Here is a 16,246-nt window from a genome sequence, read left to right on the forward strand (position 1 = left end):
TCCCTATATGTCCCAGTGCCCCATGTCTATGTCCACAACTGTCCCCATGTCTCCCAGTGTCCCCAAGTGTCTGTCTCCCAGCCAGTGTCCCCTAGTCTCCCAGTGTCTGTGTTCCCATGTCTCTGTGTCCCTAGTGTCTTAGCGTCCCCAAATGTTTCAGTGTCCCCATGTCTCAGTGTCTGTGTCCCTAGTGTCTCAGTGTCCCCATTTCTCCCAGTTTCCCTAAATGTCTAAGTGTCCCCATGTCTCCCAGTGTCCCCATGTCTGTGTGTTCCCGGGTATCTCAGTGTCCCCATGTCTCTCAGTGTCCCCGGGTCTCACTGTGTCCCCAGTATCCTAGTGACATGGGGACACACTGAGACATTGGGACACTGGGAGAAATGGGGACACTGAGGCACTTGGAGACTAGGGGACTGGGCGACATGGGGACACTGACACTGTGATACATAGGGACACTGAGACACTGGGTGACTTGCAAGACTGAGACACTGGGAGACAGGGAGACATTGGGAGCAATCCATCTATACAGCAGAATCAAACTGTGAGTAGTTTGTTGGTGATTTTACAGAATTTTCTCTGATGTCACTCCTTGTGATTATACAAATGATTAAGGCTGGTATTTTTTCCCAAGAAAGGTGGCAACCCTAACTACTCTTCACATACTCTTGCTTAAAAGAGCACTACAGGGTCAGGAACACAATCATGTATTTCTGACCCTATTATGTTAAAACCACCACCCTGGCCCCTTCTTGCCTCCCTAAGTATAGTAAAATATAACTTGTATTCAAGTCTGCAGCTGCTGGCTCTGCCTCTTAACTGACTGTCTGCTGACATAATCAGAAGTGGTGGTCTGAGCAAATTACAATACTTGCCCATAGGATTGGCTGAGACTGTTAACTAGGCAGATCAGGGGCAGAGCCAGCACAAGTCCAACATAGCCCTGGCCAATCAGCATCTCCTCATAAAGATAAATTGAATCAATGCATCTCTATGAGGAAAGTTCAGTGTCTGCATGCAGAGGGTGGAGACACTGAATGGCAGTGCTGCACACTAGGCAGTACTGCCCCAGGAAGCACCTCTAGCAGCCATCTAAGCAGTGGCCAGTGGAGTTATTTTCTCTGAAAAGACAGTGTTTACTGCAAAAGGCCTGAATGGAATGATTCTACTTACCAGAACAAATACAATAAGCTGTAGTTGTTCTGGTGACTATAGTGTCCCTTTAAGTTTGGAAGCTTAAGAGGGATGTATGGGAACAAAACCTGTGTGGACTGGCTGACAATAAAATTAGTTTAGGTAATGATGTTGGTCTCTCTAACACTGTGGTATGTCCCCTCCTTTCTTCTACAATCACTACATACACCTTTTCTCTGTCTCAGACTGTATACCATGAACTTCTGCCTGCTAGTAAGAAGATAAGGAGACAAGTGGACCAGCGAGTGCTAGGGGACAGTCCTTAGAAAGCATGGAGTGAGCGCATCATTAGACGCATTTATGTCAAGCTCAGAATGCTGCCTGCATAGTATGCCCTTAGTTGGCCAGCCTGCAGGATTGGCGGGCAGCCTAACATGCATTCATGCCAGGCTGTCCTTCAAATTCTTTGGACAGACATGCCGCCTTTTTGGGCATGTTCTCCCCTTTTGGCAGGTCTGGTGACGTGATTCGCACCAGTGGCCCACCCTTTTACCCCGCCCATTGACTTCACTGGACACTGCTGTTAGGGGGTATGGATTTACTTGAAAGATGAAAGCATAAATTAGAGAGAGATTAGCATAGAGTATGTGTTTTCTTATAGCTGCATCCTATGAGTTTCCCTCCAACACCATCTCCATCAGATACATGACGCTTGGGAGGTATGACCGTTTTAGTGTTTTTGGTCGATAAGATTCTGTAAATAGGCCCATCATAATTGTCAGCACCAGGCCCACTGGGCTCTTAATCCGGCCCTGATGTCATGGTTTGGCTAGCTCAGTGGAGTCACAGAAGGTTTGGGCAGGGTTAGAAGGGGAGTGATCTTCTGACCCAGGCAAGAGATCGAGACAAGAGATCTGCAAGTTTTGAAGGCTGTTTTTAGATATACCCCAAATAAAAAAATATATATATATAATTAAATGCATGCATGTTTTCACTGGGGGTATATCTGCAGAGAGGTTACATATAAAAAAAAAAAGTTGCATTCACTTTTTATTTGTTTTTTTTTCTGGTGTTTTCCGATTTGTGGCTGATTGTTCCTTTATTGGTGCCAAAATATTCCTTACTGCATCACTTTTATTTTCCTGTTCCATACAGGTTCACAAATTGTCTCTTCTAATGTCTAAAAATAAAAAAACGACTTTTCTTTCCGACAAATTTTTCCACCACAGAATGACGGATTTTTTGTAACAGATGCTTTCGCGGTATTTCAGGCTGTAGTGATGATGGTCGTTGGAGTTTTCTTTAAGAAGTGTTTATGCTCTGGTTGAAAACCTATTTTTATTCTGGCTGCATGACTTGCTTGCACTAGCTAACAAATCACATTTTCTTTTTTTTTTTTGAATTCTTTATTTATGTAGCGCATAGATGTAACATAAGCAGGCGGGAGGTACCCCAAAGGCATTCCTCCAGCTTATCCCACGCGGGACACGCGGGACATATGAGTGACATGCACATTTTTACATTTATAACCAGTTAAAGCATACGAGTACCATAGTAAATTAACAAATCACATTTTAATCCTATAGACTGTAAGCTTGTTTGAGCACGGTCCTCTTCAACCTATCGTTCCTGTAAGTTTACTTGTAATTGTCCTATTTATAGTTAAATCCCCCCCTCTCATAATATTGTAAAGCGCTACGGAATATGTTGACGTTATATAAATGGCAATAATAATAATAACATAAATGTAAGGAAACATGGCAAAACAGAAATAGCAAAAGGTGAACCAGTTAAAATATTACTGTTGTCAAGAATTGTTATTCAATTTCAATTTCAAATTCAACAAAAACAAAAACAAAAAAACAAAAAAACAAACAAAAAGTTAGCATTTAGTAATTATAAAAAAACCCAGAATGAGGAAGACAGAATGACCTATAAGATTAGGCAGAAAGAGGCTAAGCAAGTTATAAGAGCTTCCAAATCCCACACAGAAGAGAAAATAGCACAGTCAGTAAAAAAGGGGGACAAAACTTTTTTTAGATACATAAATGAGAAAAGAAAAGTAAAACAAGGATTAGTTAGATTAAAAACAAAAGAAGGAAGGTATGTAGATGAGGATAAAGGTCTAGCTGACTGCCTCAATGAATATTTTTGTTCGGTATTTACAGATGAAAATGAAGGAAAGGGACCTCAGTTAAGAAAAAGGATAAATGAGTCATTTATTACACGTGAGTTTACAGAGGAAGAGGTTCTAGTTCAACTGTCAAAAGTAAAGACAAATAAGTCAATGGGACCTGATGGAATACACCCAAAGCTATTAAAAGAGCTTAGTGGTGTACTAGCAAAACCATTAACAGATTTATTTAACCAATCATTGATAACAGGAGTAGTCCCAGAAGATTGGAAGTTAGCGAATGTTGTGCCCATTCACAAGAAAGGTAATAGGGAGGAGTCGGGCAACTATAGGCCAGTAAGCCTTACTTCAGTAGTGGGGAAAGTGATGGAAACCATGTTAAAGGATAGGATTGTTGAACATCTAAAAACACATGGATTTCAAGACCAGAGACAACATGGGTTTACTTCAGGGAGATCATGCCAAACTAATCTTATTGATTTTTTTGATTGGGTAACTAAAATTATAGATCCGGGTGGTGCAGTAGACATTGCTTACCTAGATTTCAGTAAGGCTTTTGACACTGTTGCACATAGAAGGCTTATCAATAAACTACAATCTTTGAGTTTGGATTCGAATATTGTTGAATGGGTAAGGCAGTGGCTGAGTGACAGGCAACAGAGGGTTGTAGTCAATGGAGTATATTCGAAGCTTGGGCTTGTCACCAGTGGGGTACCTCAGGGATCTGTACTTGGACCCATTCTCTTTAATATTTTTATTAGTGATATTGCAGAAGGTCTTGATGGTAAGGTGTGTCTTTTTGCGGATGATACTAAGATATGTAACAGGGTTGATGTTCCAGGAGGGATAAGCCAAATGGAAAATGATTTAGGTAAACTAGAAAAATGGTCAGAGTTGTGGCAACTGACATTTAATGTGGATAAGTGCAAGATAATGCATCTTGGACGTAAAAACCCAAGGGTAGAGTACAAAATATTTGATAGAGTCCTAACCTCAACATCTGAGGAAAGAGATTTAGGGGTGATTATTTCTGATGACTTAAAGGTAGGCAGACAATGTAATAGAGCAGCAGGAAATGCTAGCAGAATGCTTGGTTGTATAGGGAGAGGTATTAGCAGTAGAAAGAGGGAAGTGCTCATGCCATTGTACAGAACACTGGTGAGACCTCACTTGGAGTACTGTACACAGTACTGGAGACCCTATCTTCAGAAGGATATTGATACCTTAGAGAGAGTTCAAAGAAGGGCTACTAAACTGGTTCATGGATTGCAGGATAAAACTTACCAGGAAAGGTTAAAGGATCTTAACATGTATAGCTTGGAGGAAAGACGAGACAGGGGGGATATGATAGAAACATTTAAATACATAAAGGGAATCAACACAGTAAAGGAGGAGACTATATTTAAAAGAAGAAAAACTACCACAACAAGAGGACATAGTCTTAAATTAGAGGGACAAAGCTTTAAAAATAATATCAGGAAGTATTACTTTACTGAGAGGGTAGTGAATGCATGGAATAGCCTTCCAGCTGAAGTGGTAGAGGTTAACACAGTAAAGGAGTTTAAGCATGCGTGGGATAGGCATAAGGCTATCCTAACTATAAGATAAGGCCAGGGACTAATGAAAGTATTTAGAAAACTGGGCAGACTAGATGGGCCGAATGGTTCTTATCTGCCGTCACATTCTATGTTTCTATGTTTCTAATTTTTTGGTACAGCATTTTTACTGAGAATATATTGCATAAGAGGTAAACATCATGTTTCAAAGGTACTTTTTGTTGACTTTTAATGAAGTGGTGTAGGGTGGTATATCCATTTATTGCCCAATTTGAAAAGGGGTGGTCATCCTCCCCTCCCCAATACATTGAGATCTTAATTAGTGGAAGATATGTTGATTTTGTTGGATGAGCACCTCGATTCAGCGTCGCATGTTTCCATGCACTAAGAGTGGATTTTGGAGTATGTAGAGGGGTACTAGACGCAGGTATGGTAGAGTAGCTTTCGTCAGTTCTCAGAGTTCTCATATCCTTTGTTTGTGTTGCAATGCATCAACTTGCCTCTCCCCAAGTTAAAAGGGTAATCCAGACATTGACCCTGTGCTCACTTTGTCTAGAGGGATATCAGTTACACCTCAAAGATGACTGAAACGATTGTCTGGGGTTGCTGTATCTCTCATACAGAGGGAACTTGCTGGCATTTCGGTTCTGGACTACCCTTACGGGTGGGACCAGTCTGATATGTTTCATGTTCTCTCTGCAATGGCACAAGGGAGCAACAATTATTTTGAGACCTGAGCGGCGATTTACCAAAGGACAAGCTACTGAATTTCTCTAAGCTTTTGTCTATTCTCAGAGTTCTCATATCCTTTGTTATGGTAGAGTATACCCATAAGAAATTCTGCAGGAATATTCTGTACAGTTTGAGTAGTATATCAGTGTGTTCTCTTTCCAGAATATGATATAAATCATACAGATGCAGTGCTGATAGTTGGCCTTGGAATGAAGACTGTGTGGAGGTTTTTACGGTAAATATCCGAGTACAAGTATACCACAGCTTTCAGGGTTGTATTGTTGGGATCAGGTCATAAAGCATTCGATCCCAATGGTTTGCCAAATGCTTGTGCCAAGAAATTAATACAAACTCTGCCACTAAAAACAGTAAAAGTGCATGTAGCCTGTATCCCCGGGGCTGTCAGTTTTGATAAGGATTGGGATTAAACCAAAAGTTTCTTCCCTGGATGGCTTGTGGGAGCCTTCTGCGTAAATGATGTGCTCAAGGTATCAGAGAAATAAAAATTTAACTATCAAAAGTATGTTCAGGGCTAGGCTGGTTGGGTGTGCAGTTCCTTTTTGGAGCCAGTTATGAAGAGCGCTCAAGTGGTAAGCGTGATTGCAGGTCTCTCGTTTGGTGTCGGAGGTAGAGGCTTGATGAGATAGAAAGAGTGTGTCCAGCCACAGCCTCCCTTGTGGGCCTGGAGTTCCGGCTTGGGGGCGCAAGGATCACTGGGTGTATATCTCGAAATTCCTCCAGAAATGTATGAAAGCGGAGCTGATATACATGGCTTCTCAGTAGTATCTTGGAGTGTAGTGGGGGCAATTTGAGGTCCAGATGGCAAAAGATGAGAAATTGGGCTCTGAACTCTCTTGAAGTGTGGCCAGTTAGGATGGCGGTGAACCAGAAGTCTGGTTATTTCATTTTTATTATTAAAATTACAGAATTGTAGAATCCTCTAGAATTTCTCAGTTTTTCTGCTGATCTACCACGGAATAACTTTAGTAAACAAACTCTGCAAGCTGTCACATTTTATCATTTACATGAAACATTGCTATTTTTGGATTTAAGAAAATTCCTCACTTTCAGGAGTTGCTTCTGCAATTTCTCTGTATGATCCTCCTGCATCAAGACATGCCAGGGCAGTATTATAAACAAATAAGTGAAAGGACTGTATTTACAGGAAATCTGTAGGTGGAACTATATTCTAATAATATAAAGCATAATACAATGAATCCATATGTTTAAGATGTAAATTGTTATGTCCCTAATTTACAGCAGCAATAATAAGTAAATAATATTTACAGGAAAAAAATGCATATTCTTCAAATCAGTAATTTGTTTTAAAAATTAACATCTTTGCACATTTTATAAAATTAAAATCTTAGTATACTCTTTTCCTTCCTTGCATGCTGACTAAAGTAAGGCAGGTAAATATGTGTATGAACATTAAAGGGACACTATAGTGCCAGGAAACCAAACTCATTTTCCTGGCACTATAGGGTCTTTAGGTCCCCCCCCCCCCCCCCCCACCCTCATGGCCCCCCTCCCACCAGGCTGAAGGGGGCTGAAGGAGTTAAGAACGTACCTTTCTCCAGCACCGCTGGGGTACTCTCCTCCATCTCCCGACATAGGAAAGCTATGGACATCAGCGTTTTCTCACTGTGATTTTCACAGTGAGAAGCGTGGAAGCACCTCTAGCGGCTGTCGGTGAGGCAGCCACTAGAGAGGCTGGATTAACCCTATTGTAAACATAGCAGTTTCTCTGAAACTACTATGTTTACAGCTGCAGGGTTAACACTAGATGGACCTGGTACCCAGACCACTTCATTGAGCTGAAGTGGTCTGGGTGCCTATAGTGGTCCTTTAAAAGAAACATTGATTAGGGACATGTGAGAATTTGGTAGTGAAATATAAAAGATGACTGTCAGAGATCTAATTCATGTATTGAATAAGTATTACTGTATATTCAGGGTTATTCACTAAAATGAGAATTGTTGGTAATTCTAGGTGAATTTAAATTTTAAGGCCAAAATAGTCGAACTGCAGCAATTCTCCAAGTCACCTATTTTTTAATTTCGGCTACTTTGGTTTAAATTTGAATCTGACTTTGAATTCACTCCAATTTCCCAACTATTCTCACTTTGGGAAATAGCTCAGATTATTTAATGAAAATCTGACAATTTCCAAGCAGGTGTCATTGCTCTAATTGCCTGTAACTGGTAGGGCTGCCAAATTCACCATATTTTTATGGATACATTTAACTTCTATATCCATCTGCTTCTATGTGCATATATGGTATCTGGGTACTGCTAGTAGTCATAATGGATATAATTCTCTTGTATTCCTTTTGAAATCTAGAATTTCAAGAACAGAGAATTGAATCCATACTGTGTTGTCATTGGCTGGATGCTTTCACTGTATATTTGCATACAGTATTAAAGGTTTACTCCAAGCACCATGATCACTTCAGTGATTTAAAGTGGTTATGGTGCTTGGTGTCTGTATGTGCAGCATTTGAGTGTGAAATGCTGCAACCACACAGTAGCCACATCATGGGGTGGTTATCAGCCGGCCTAGAACAGAATGTGAATTCTGTGCAAATTTTACAAAATAGTTTGCCTTATTACTAGGGAACAGGGTTAGGGTACAACTAGCACCATAACCACTATAGCTGGCTATTACCCCCAATAGTCCTGTGGGACTTTTCCTGATTGCTGCATCTATGACACACTGAACCCCTACTATAAGCACCCACTAATGCATAAATCTGTAATAAGTCTATGCCAGTGTTGCCATAACTATGCCATACCTCTATGCTGTCAGACAGAAGGCAGTTCCTCCAGTTGACTCATGGCCCTTCCTTTTTCCTACACCTAGACATGTCTCCTCAGTGGCTTGTCTACCTATTCCTGCAGTGGTCAGAAAATTCCTGCAGCTGTGAAATGAAACAAGAAAAAACAAAAGAAAAGGCCATATTAATGGATACGATTCACTGTAACTACAATTAATTCATGGGATAAACATATTTGCTATCAAATGAAATATTCAATAATAAGTTAATTGTTGTAAAAGTAAATCTAAACTTGTATTATTTATGCCAAAATAATGTAATTAAAGATTTAGGTGAAATGAAGAAGGTTTTTGGATCTCAAGTCGTTATACTTAATTGCAGATATCTATTATAATTATTTCCCATAAAGTTTGGTCAATCTTTTGTCTGGAAATATGCTTCGACTATAATTACCCAACAGTGCTGGTGTCTATGATTCATAGAAGTATAATTCAAATTTATGTCATTTTTTCAATATCATGGAAAGTGGAACATATATCTGCACTCGGATGGAATAGGGAAGTCATAGCTGATATGAAAGTAATGCTCTGTAGAACGGATGTAGAAATATCAGAATTATAAGGAAGTTTTAAAATGTGGTACACAAAACACAAGTGATAATTCACATAGTACATTCCCATTAAAACCAAAATATAATCCCCTGAAAAGTAAATCCATTTTGAAAAAAAAAGGAATTGCTTGCAAATATTCTTATTAGATGTTTGAAGTTGAAATTCCCCAACATGTACAGTTTTAGTGCAAATGCAAACAGAAAGTTTTGTTGAGTATATAATTTTGCTTTTGTTGCAGCTTTCTTGATAACTAGTTTGTTAGATGGTATTTTAAAATACAGAGAGGTGAATTTTTTTAAAGGGACACTATAGTCACCCAGATCACTTCAGCACATTGAAGTGATCTGGGTGCAGTGTCCCAGTCCCACTTAGTCCTGCAATATAAATCATTCCAGTTTTTGAGAAACCACAATGATTATATTGCAGGACTAAGACTGCCTCTAGTGGCTGTCAATCAGAGAGCCACTAGAGGCATGTCCTGGTGACTAGGCAACTTTTAGTCTCTGCATGAGGACATCCAACCACCCAAAGTCAGTAAAATCCCCATAGGAAAGCATTGACGCACCAACGTCAACCCAGCGCCAACCCATGCTGATGGACATGGGTTATTTTGAATATATATATTTTTTTTAACCCTTTTTGAGCTGGTGGAGGGGGGTGAGGGGGGGGGGGGGGGGGGGACCAGAGGGATTTATAGTGTTAGGAACAGAGTTTTGTATTCTTAACACTATAGAATCCCTTGTGACTTTGTGATTTAATTAAAAATTCTACACCAGTGTTCACGAAAAGGTAGAGCCCCAGATGTAGTTCTAAGATATTTTGGGCATCACAGTTCTAAGCCTAAATAGAATGTATTAGAATTTTATCCACTCCTACTTTTTATCCATTATATCCTCCATTGTATCCCTCCCGTTCCATCTTCGCCTTTATTTTATCATAATATTTTTTTTTGTTAATTGAAACATAAAGTAAATATACATGACAGCAGGTATACATCACAACAACAGTTCACAGGCAAAATGCAACGATAATATACACGGAGTAATAATGACTCTTTTCATTGTGTAAAATGTCAAGTAAGATAAGATACATGTAAACAAACTATATATGCTCATAACTTGCATTATGAGAGGGAGTATAAGAGACATATGGTAAGGTACAAGTCGTGCAGAGAATCCAGCTTAATGAGCCATAAACAAAATTAAGCAGAGCAATTGCGGAGGGCTTGAATGCTAAAATTTCAAAGGAAAATACCACAGGGTGGTAAGAGTATGCTGCAACAGGTATAATGTAAGAATATATAGGTATTTGGGCCAAAATAGGGACTGTCCCTCTTTAATAGGGAATGTTGGGTGGTTTGAACATATGAAAGCATTAGAATTCTGCTCTATGTTGGTTCACTGAGAAAGAATGAAAAATCAAATATGAGCATGTGTGATAAACAGATCTGAAAAACAACGTTTTTAAAATAAATGAACCAGACAAAACAATGAATTTATAAGTCAACTCATCATGCCTGACGAAGCTCATTTTTATTTAAATGGCTTCATCAATAAGCAAAACCATAATTTCTAAGGTATAGAAAATCCATGGATAATTCATCAACCCTACCAAATGCACTGATTGGTGCAGGGCGACTTCGCAGGAAGTTATTGGGCACAAATTAAGCACTAGAGCCTGATTTTGTGCAGCTCTTTTAAAAGATGTCATCTTCTGTACCTAGTCAAACAAATATCCATACATTAAGCATTCAGTGTATGTAATATAAATGAAATTGGTTTATTAATAAAAAAATAAAAAATAAATAAAGCTTATTGACTCCTCAAACCCTACTCTGAATTTTGGCACACAATGCATATTTATATAAATGCAGTAATTGTATCCCCATTTTCATTGAATAACCTGCGTGTTTTTTTGTTGTAAAAGGCAGCTATTAATCATGCACATACTCTTGGCACTCACTAATGCCGGGGAAATAACACAAATGGCACCAGGGTTACTGTATTGAGTACAGTCCTCTTACATTGGGCTGCACTGAAACTATAGAGAGCCACATAGGTGGTAACTCGACTACAACAATGAAAATATATATGAAGGCAGTGGTGTATTTAGGATTTGTGCTGCCCTAGGCAGGACGGTGTTCGGGCACCTCCCCTAATTAAAATATTCCCCACCCCTTCCTGTCAAGGCCGCACTTTGACTGACAGACGCTCACTCACTGACAGACACACACACTCATTGACAGACACACACTCTCATATACACTGACAAACAATGAAATACACACTCACTGATTTGACACAGTGATAGACAGACACACACTTTTACTCGGACACATACTGACAGACTCACACTCACTGACAGACGCACAATCTCACTGAAAGACGCACGTACTGGCAGGCACACGCACTCACTGACCGACACACACACACATTCGCAGACACAGACACACACATTCACTTAGACACACACACACACATTCACTTACAGACACTCACAAATACACACGTACAGGCACACACATTCACTTAGACACACACACACACATACACACACATTCACTCACAGACACACACCTTTCCACCAACACAAATTTTTTTTTCAATTTTATTTTAAATCCACCCAGCCTCCCTGGGAGAAATGGAGTGGATTACTTACGGTCCAGTGTGGCTGCTGGGTGGGCAGAGCAGAGTAGGCGGTGAGGGAGCATTAAACTTCCTGCTCAGCTCCCTCGCGCACTGCTTAGTGATGCTGGGAGCTGGAGTGATGTCATATTCTGGCTCCCAGCTTCATTAACCAGCGCACACGTGAGAGAGCTGAGCAGGAAGAGCTCAAGTGAGGGGGGGGGTCAGAAGTGGCCAGCGGGCCGCCCCCTGCAAAGCGCCGCCCAAGGCAGATGCCTTGTTTGCCTCGTGTAAGATACGTCCCTGTATGAAGGGCCACTGGCTAAAACTCCTGGAGCTTTGCATTGCAGGCTTCCTGCTTTTTGTTGGAGGTATGTCTAATCTCTGACAGAAACAAGTTTTTCCTGCGCACAGTCATGTAAAAAAATCTACATTCTAAGTGTGAGGAACCCCCACACTACCTTCACCCATAGACAGATGGTTACTCATGCTGCTGGAAAATTCTGCCCTGCTAGTGACGTCACCAAGCAGTCATTTTAAGAAATGAGGAGCCTCCAAACAGGCAGTCAATAAGATGGGTATAAGCTGGAGCAGGATAATGGATAGAGGTCAGCTAGGTGAGTGAACAATGTCAGGTGAATGATTTAGTTTAGCAGGTGATATTCCAGATACTTTAAAAAAATCATGATATGAGCTATAATTGTTTGGCTTGGAACCACACATTTGCAATTATACGATCCTGATATCACAGTCCTTTTACGTGATCTTGATTTGCTCTTAGGATAATCCCTTGTCTTGACTTGTGTGCTGCTTTTAACACAACACCATAGTCGCACAAATTGTATAATCCACATGATCCATATTAGACACGTTTTATGGTAAACTTTACTCATGTTGTGTATTGATGCAATTTTAGGAAATCTCTTCAAGTTATTTAATAAACTACACAAATTCACCAAACTTTCCCTCATGATACTGAAACAGCAAACTCAACATTCCTTCCACCACAAGGATTCTAATTAAGTCCATCAGGTATTTGTTCAGGAAATCAAAACACAATTATAATAATCTCCAGGCCGCAGTAAAAAGAAATCCCTTTAGCACATTGCAAAAATAGTTAGATATTCTATTTTCAAGGAATTTCCCTACTCCAAAACACTGTCCTTGTTAGCTTTCATTTATATATTCAATAAGCAGGCAACTTTTTTTATTTAGAAAATGATAAACGGCCATTCCAAAAGTTGCATCAAGCAGATCATGGACATCAACCAACTGATATGCTATCTCACCATACTGAAAATCAGGGGAGAGGAAAATTTACTTAATATATTTTGTGATTCTTTGGACCTCGAACAAGGAAGCAAAAAGCACTCAGTTAAAGGAGCAGTGAAAGCCCAGGAACGTCGCAAGACCTACACTGTAACGGAACTCTGTACCCAGTTCTGTTATAATTTTCTTATTCCAGGAGAAAATCGGGTTTCCGTGATTATAGCTTCCCACAGACACTAGACAACACATATGCTAGTTCTGAAGGACAAGATTTTATTGTCACAAACAGTGGTTAATATAAGGACAACGTCAGCAGGGGGTCACACACAAGAACAATTAGCTGCTGGCCTGGCATCTCTGAGTCTGGGAGATAATAACATTAACAGCCTTAATTCATTTAAGTCCCCAGACACCAAGGAGAAAGGATAATAAAACAGTGTAAACACATATCTTTCATGTCCAAATTCTATTTTCCAAGACCCCTCTGTCTGTCGAAATCCCCCAGATTATTTGGGTGTCTCTCCCCCCAGCACCTCTGTGTGTAACTTTCTCTACTTCCCTAGCAACTATGTGTGTCTCTTTCCTCCCCAGCTCCTCTGTGTGTCTCTGTCTCAATTTTCCAAGACCCCTCTGTGTGTCTAAACCCCACAGATGCTTTGGGTGTCTATTCCCCCATTGCCTCTTTTGCATCTTACCCCCTTTAGCCCTTTTTGTATCTCCCCCTTCATTTGTGGTGTCTTCCCTGCTCCTGTGCCTAATGACCTCCTCCATGTAGCATTGCCAAGCAGGCCACAGTAGAGGATCTTATGCATTGTCTACCTGGTCTGACAGAAAACTGTTCATTGCTCCAAGTGTCTAGTGTCAATTATGTGCAAAAAAGTAGATTTACTGTCAGTGTGCACAGTGTGCTAGTGACAGATGTAATGTGCTTCTCACTTGGAGGCAGTGTGCCTGCAAGGGGCAGTCTTGCTCCCTCCCTATGTATCACACATAGATTAGGCCTTCCAAAAACTCTGTGAAACAACAGGAAGCTCCTCTAGTGGTTGTCTAGTAGACAGTCGCTAGAAGCAGTCTAAAACTGCAATGTTTTCAGCTGAAGGGTTAAGGGAACAGGAAAACCGTATCAGTTCAATGACATGAAGTAGTCTGGATGCCAATAATGTCCCTAAATTTATCTCTAGCCCAAGAGACCAAGGAAATCACTTGGATATTTATTCTATTTCAAGGAATTTCCTTGTACTAAAACACTGACCTTTTTCAACTGGATTGTCCTTTGTCAGGAAATGTTAGAGCAGCAAGTCCAATATTTGTATAAAGGATAACAACAGCTGATATGGACATTAACCAACTGATATGCTATCTCACTTTTGAAAGCTGAAAACAATGTAAAAAAGGGGTGAGAAAAAAAGTATTTATTATATTTTGGACCCTGAAAGAGAAAACAAAAGCAATCTATATTAGAATCAGGAAAGGTCACCACACGTTGTTAATGGTAAAATATAAGAAAAAAAAATACAAGAGATAGTCGTGTTTAATATTCCTACTTTTAGTGCAAATCACATAGACATTTTATGGTAAGCCTTGACCTCTACCCACTCTAGGATAGGGTAAGCAACCTTCAGCACACTAGAAGTTGTGGACTACATTTCACATAATGCTCTTAGAGCTAATGCTGGCAAAGCATCAGGGAAGACATAGACCTCAACATCTGGAGTGCTAAGGATTCCTACCACTGCTTTAGGAACTGGGTTGGTCAGTCAGACCCGTCAACTTTAAAGGTCACCAGCTTTGAGGACGATCTACTACTTTTGACTATCATTTTCACTTTATTCCAAAGAATATCAGGATACTCAATAAACCTAAATCTCCTTTTTATTGGACCCATTATTCAATTTAATTCCCAAGTATCCATTTACTCTAAACACCGTCAGCTTTAACTGATATAAATATAACTCACCTTTTCAGAGAAGTCACATCTCTTCCACCTAGTTGGACTTCCCTCTCAATCGTCCTAATTGGCAGGATCCGTTAAATTTCTGCCCTATTTTAATCTGTTTCCGAAGAAAAACTACTTAATAAACACCTCAGGTTCTTTCTTTAGGAAAACAAATCCCTCATTGTATCAGTCTTCCCAAACTCACTCAACAGAAATGACTACAAGTGCTGAATCTCCCAAACATTATAAACTACAACCTTTCTTAGACATTGATTGACTTAATTTCAGTTCAACGTATTCTGACTTTATCTCACACCAACACTACGCAACTACAAATTCCATGGCTACACTCCTACACTTTTTACAGACTTACAGGCTCAAACCCATTGCATCTAATTTGCCATCATTCCACCATTCAAGCTTGGAAAATTGTATGCTCCAGATTAGGATTACATAACATGCATTCTATTTTTCCGTTAAATTACAAATACTCAAAAATTTTGCTCATGCTCTGCTCCTCATCACTTTTCTATATAACAACAAAAAACCTTTCATACACCACCTACTTGCTTTTTGATAACAAATCAGTGTTGCCACTTCCCACCTCAAATCCAATTTCTCCCTTTACAGATGTAGTCTTCATCTCAATACACATAGCCACATGAATGCGACAACTTGCACATGTGGACATAGATACAATCCTGAAAATGTCCCAAAAGTTACTCATCATAAGCTCCCGCGATCTTATGACCACTCACCAAGGCCGAGAGCCACCCAAGGCAAGACGTCCAAGCATCGTCCAAGCGGGCGGAGAGTCACCTATAAACAGAGTAGATTGTTCACCACCTTCACCCTCCCCGTGATGGTGATAGACTTGGTCCCTCGACTAGCCCAAGTCTGCGGTAAACAGATGCTGGTCCTCATGCAGGCCTGGGGAGGCACCCTGCTCCAGAGTACTACCTGCCCAAGCGATGCAGCAGCCCTGCCGCCTAGAGGAGTCGGCTAAACTTGCTTCTGGGACCTGCCATCTGAGCATACTCTCTCCTTGATAACAAGAGAAGCAATTTACGTGTTTTGAATGCCATGCTCCAAGTCTTGTGTATTATGCTTTGTATTATGATTTACATTTCCTTTCTTTTATTTCTCACTTTACTAGTACCTACTATTGATGCGGTAAAGCACAATAATGACACTGCTCCCAGAGGTACAATATCAGTGACTCCAATCAGCAAGCTGCCTAACACTAATACATATACAGAATATTCACTATGTCTAGCGCTTACTATTAACTCTATATGCTCTACCTAACTGAAGCAAGTAGCCGTGCCTATCCAGCCTGTTAGCGCCAAATAACGCGGTATAGCTCATATAGCTAATTGCTAAAGCACGTCAGTTTAACTTCTGACCTAAACTAATAAGGAAGCACACCGTGGAACTGTTACTCTACTTGTTATTCTTCTACTCTACCTGTTATTTC

This window comes from Pelobates fuscus, chromosome 6 (genome assembly GCF_036172605.1).
Source record: "Pelobates fuscus isolate aPelFus1 chromosome 6, aPelFus1.pri, whole genome shotgun sequence".
NCBI classification, from domain to species: Eukaryota; Metazoa; Chordata; class Amphibia; order Anura; family Pelobatidae; genus Pelobates; species Pelobates fuscus.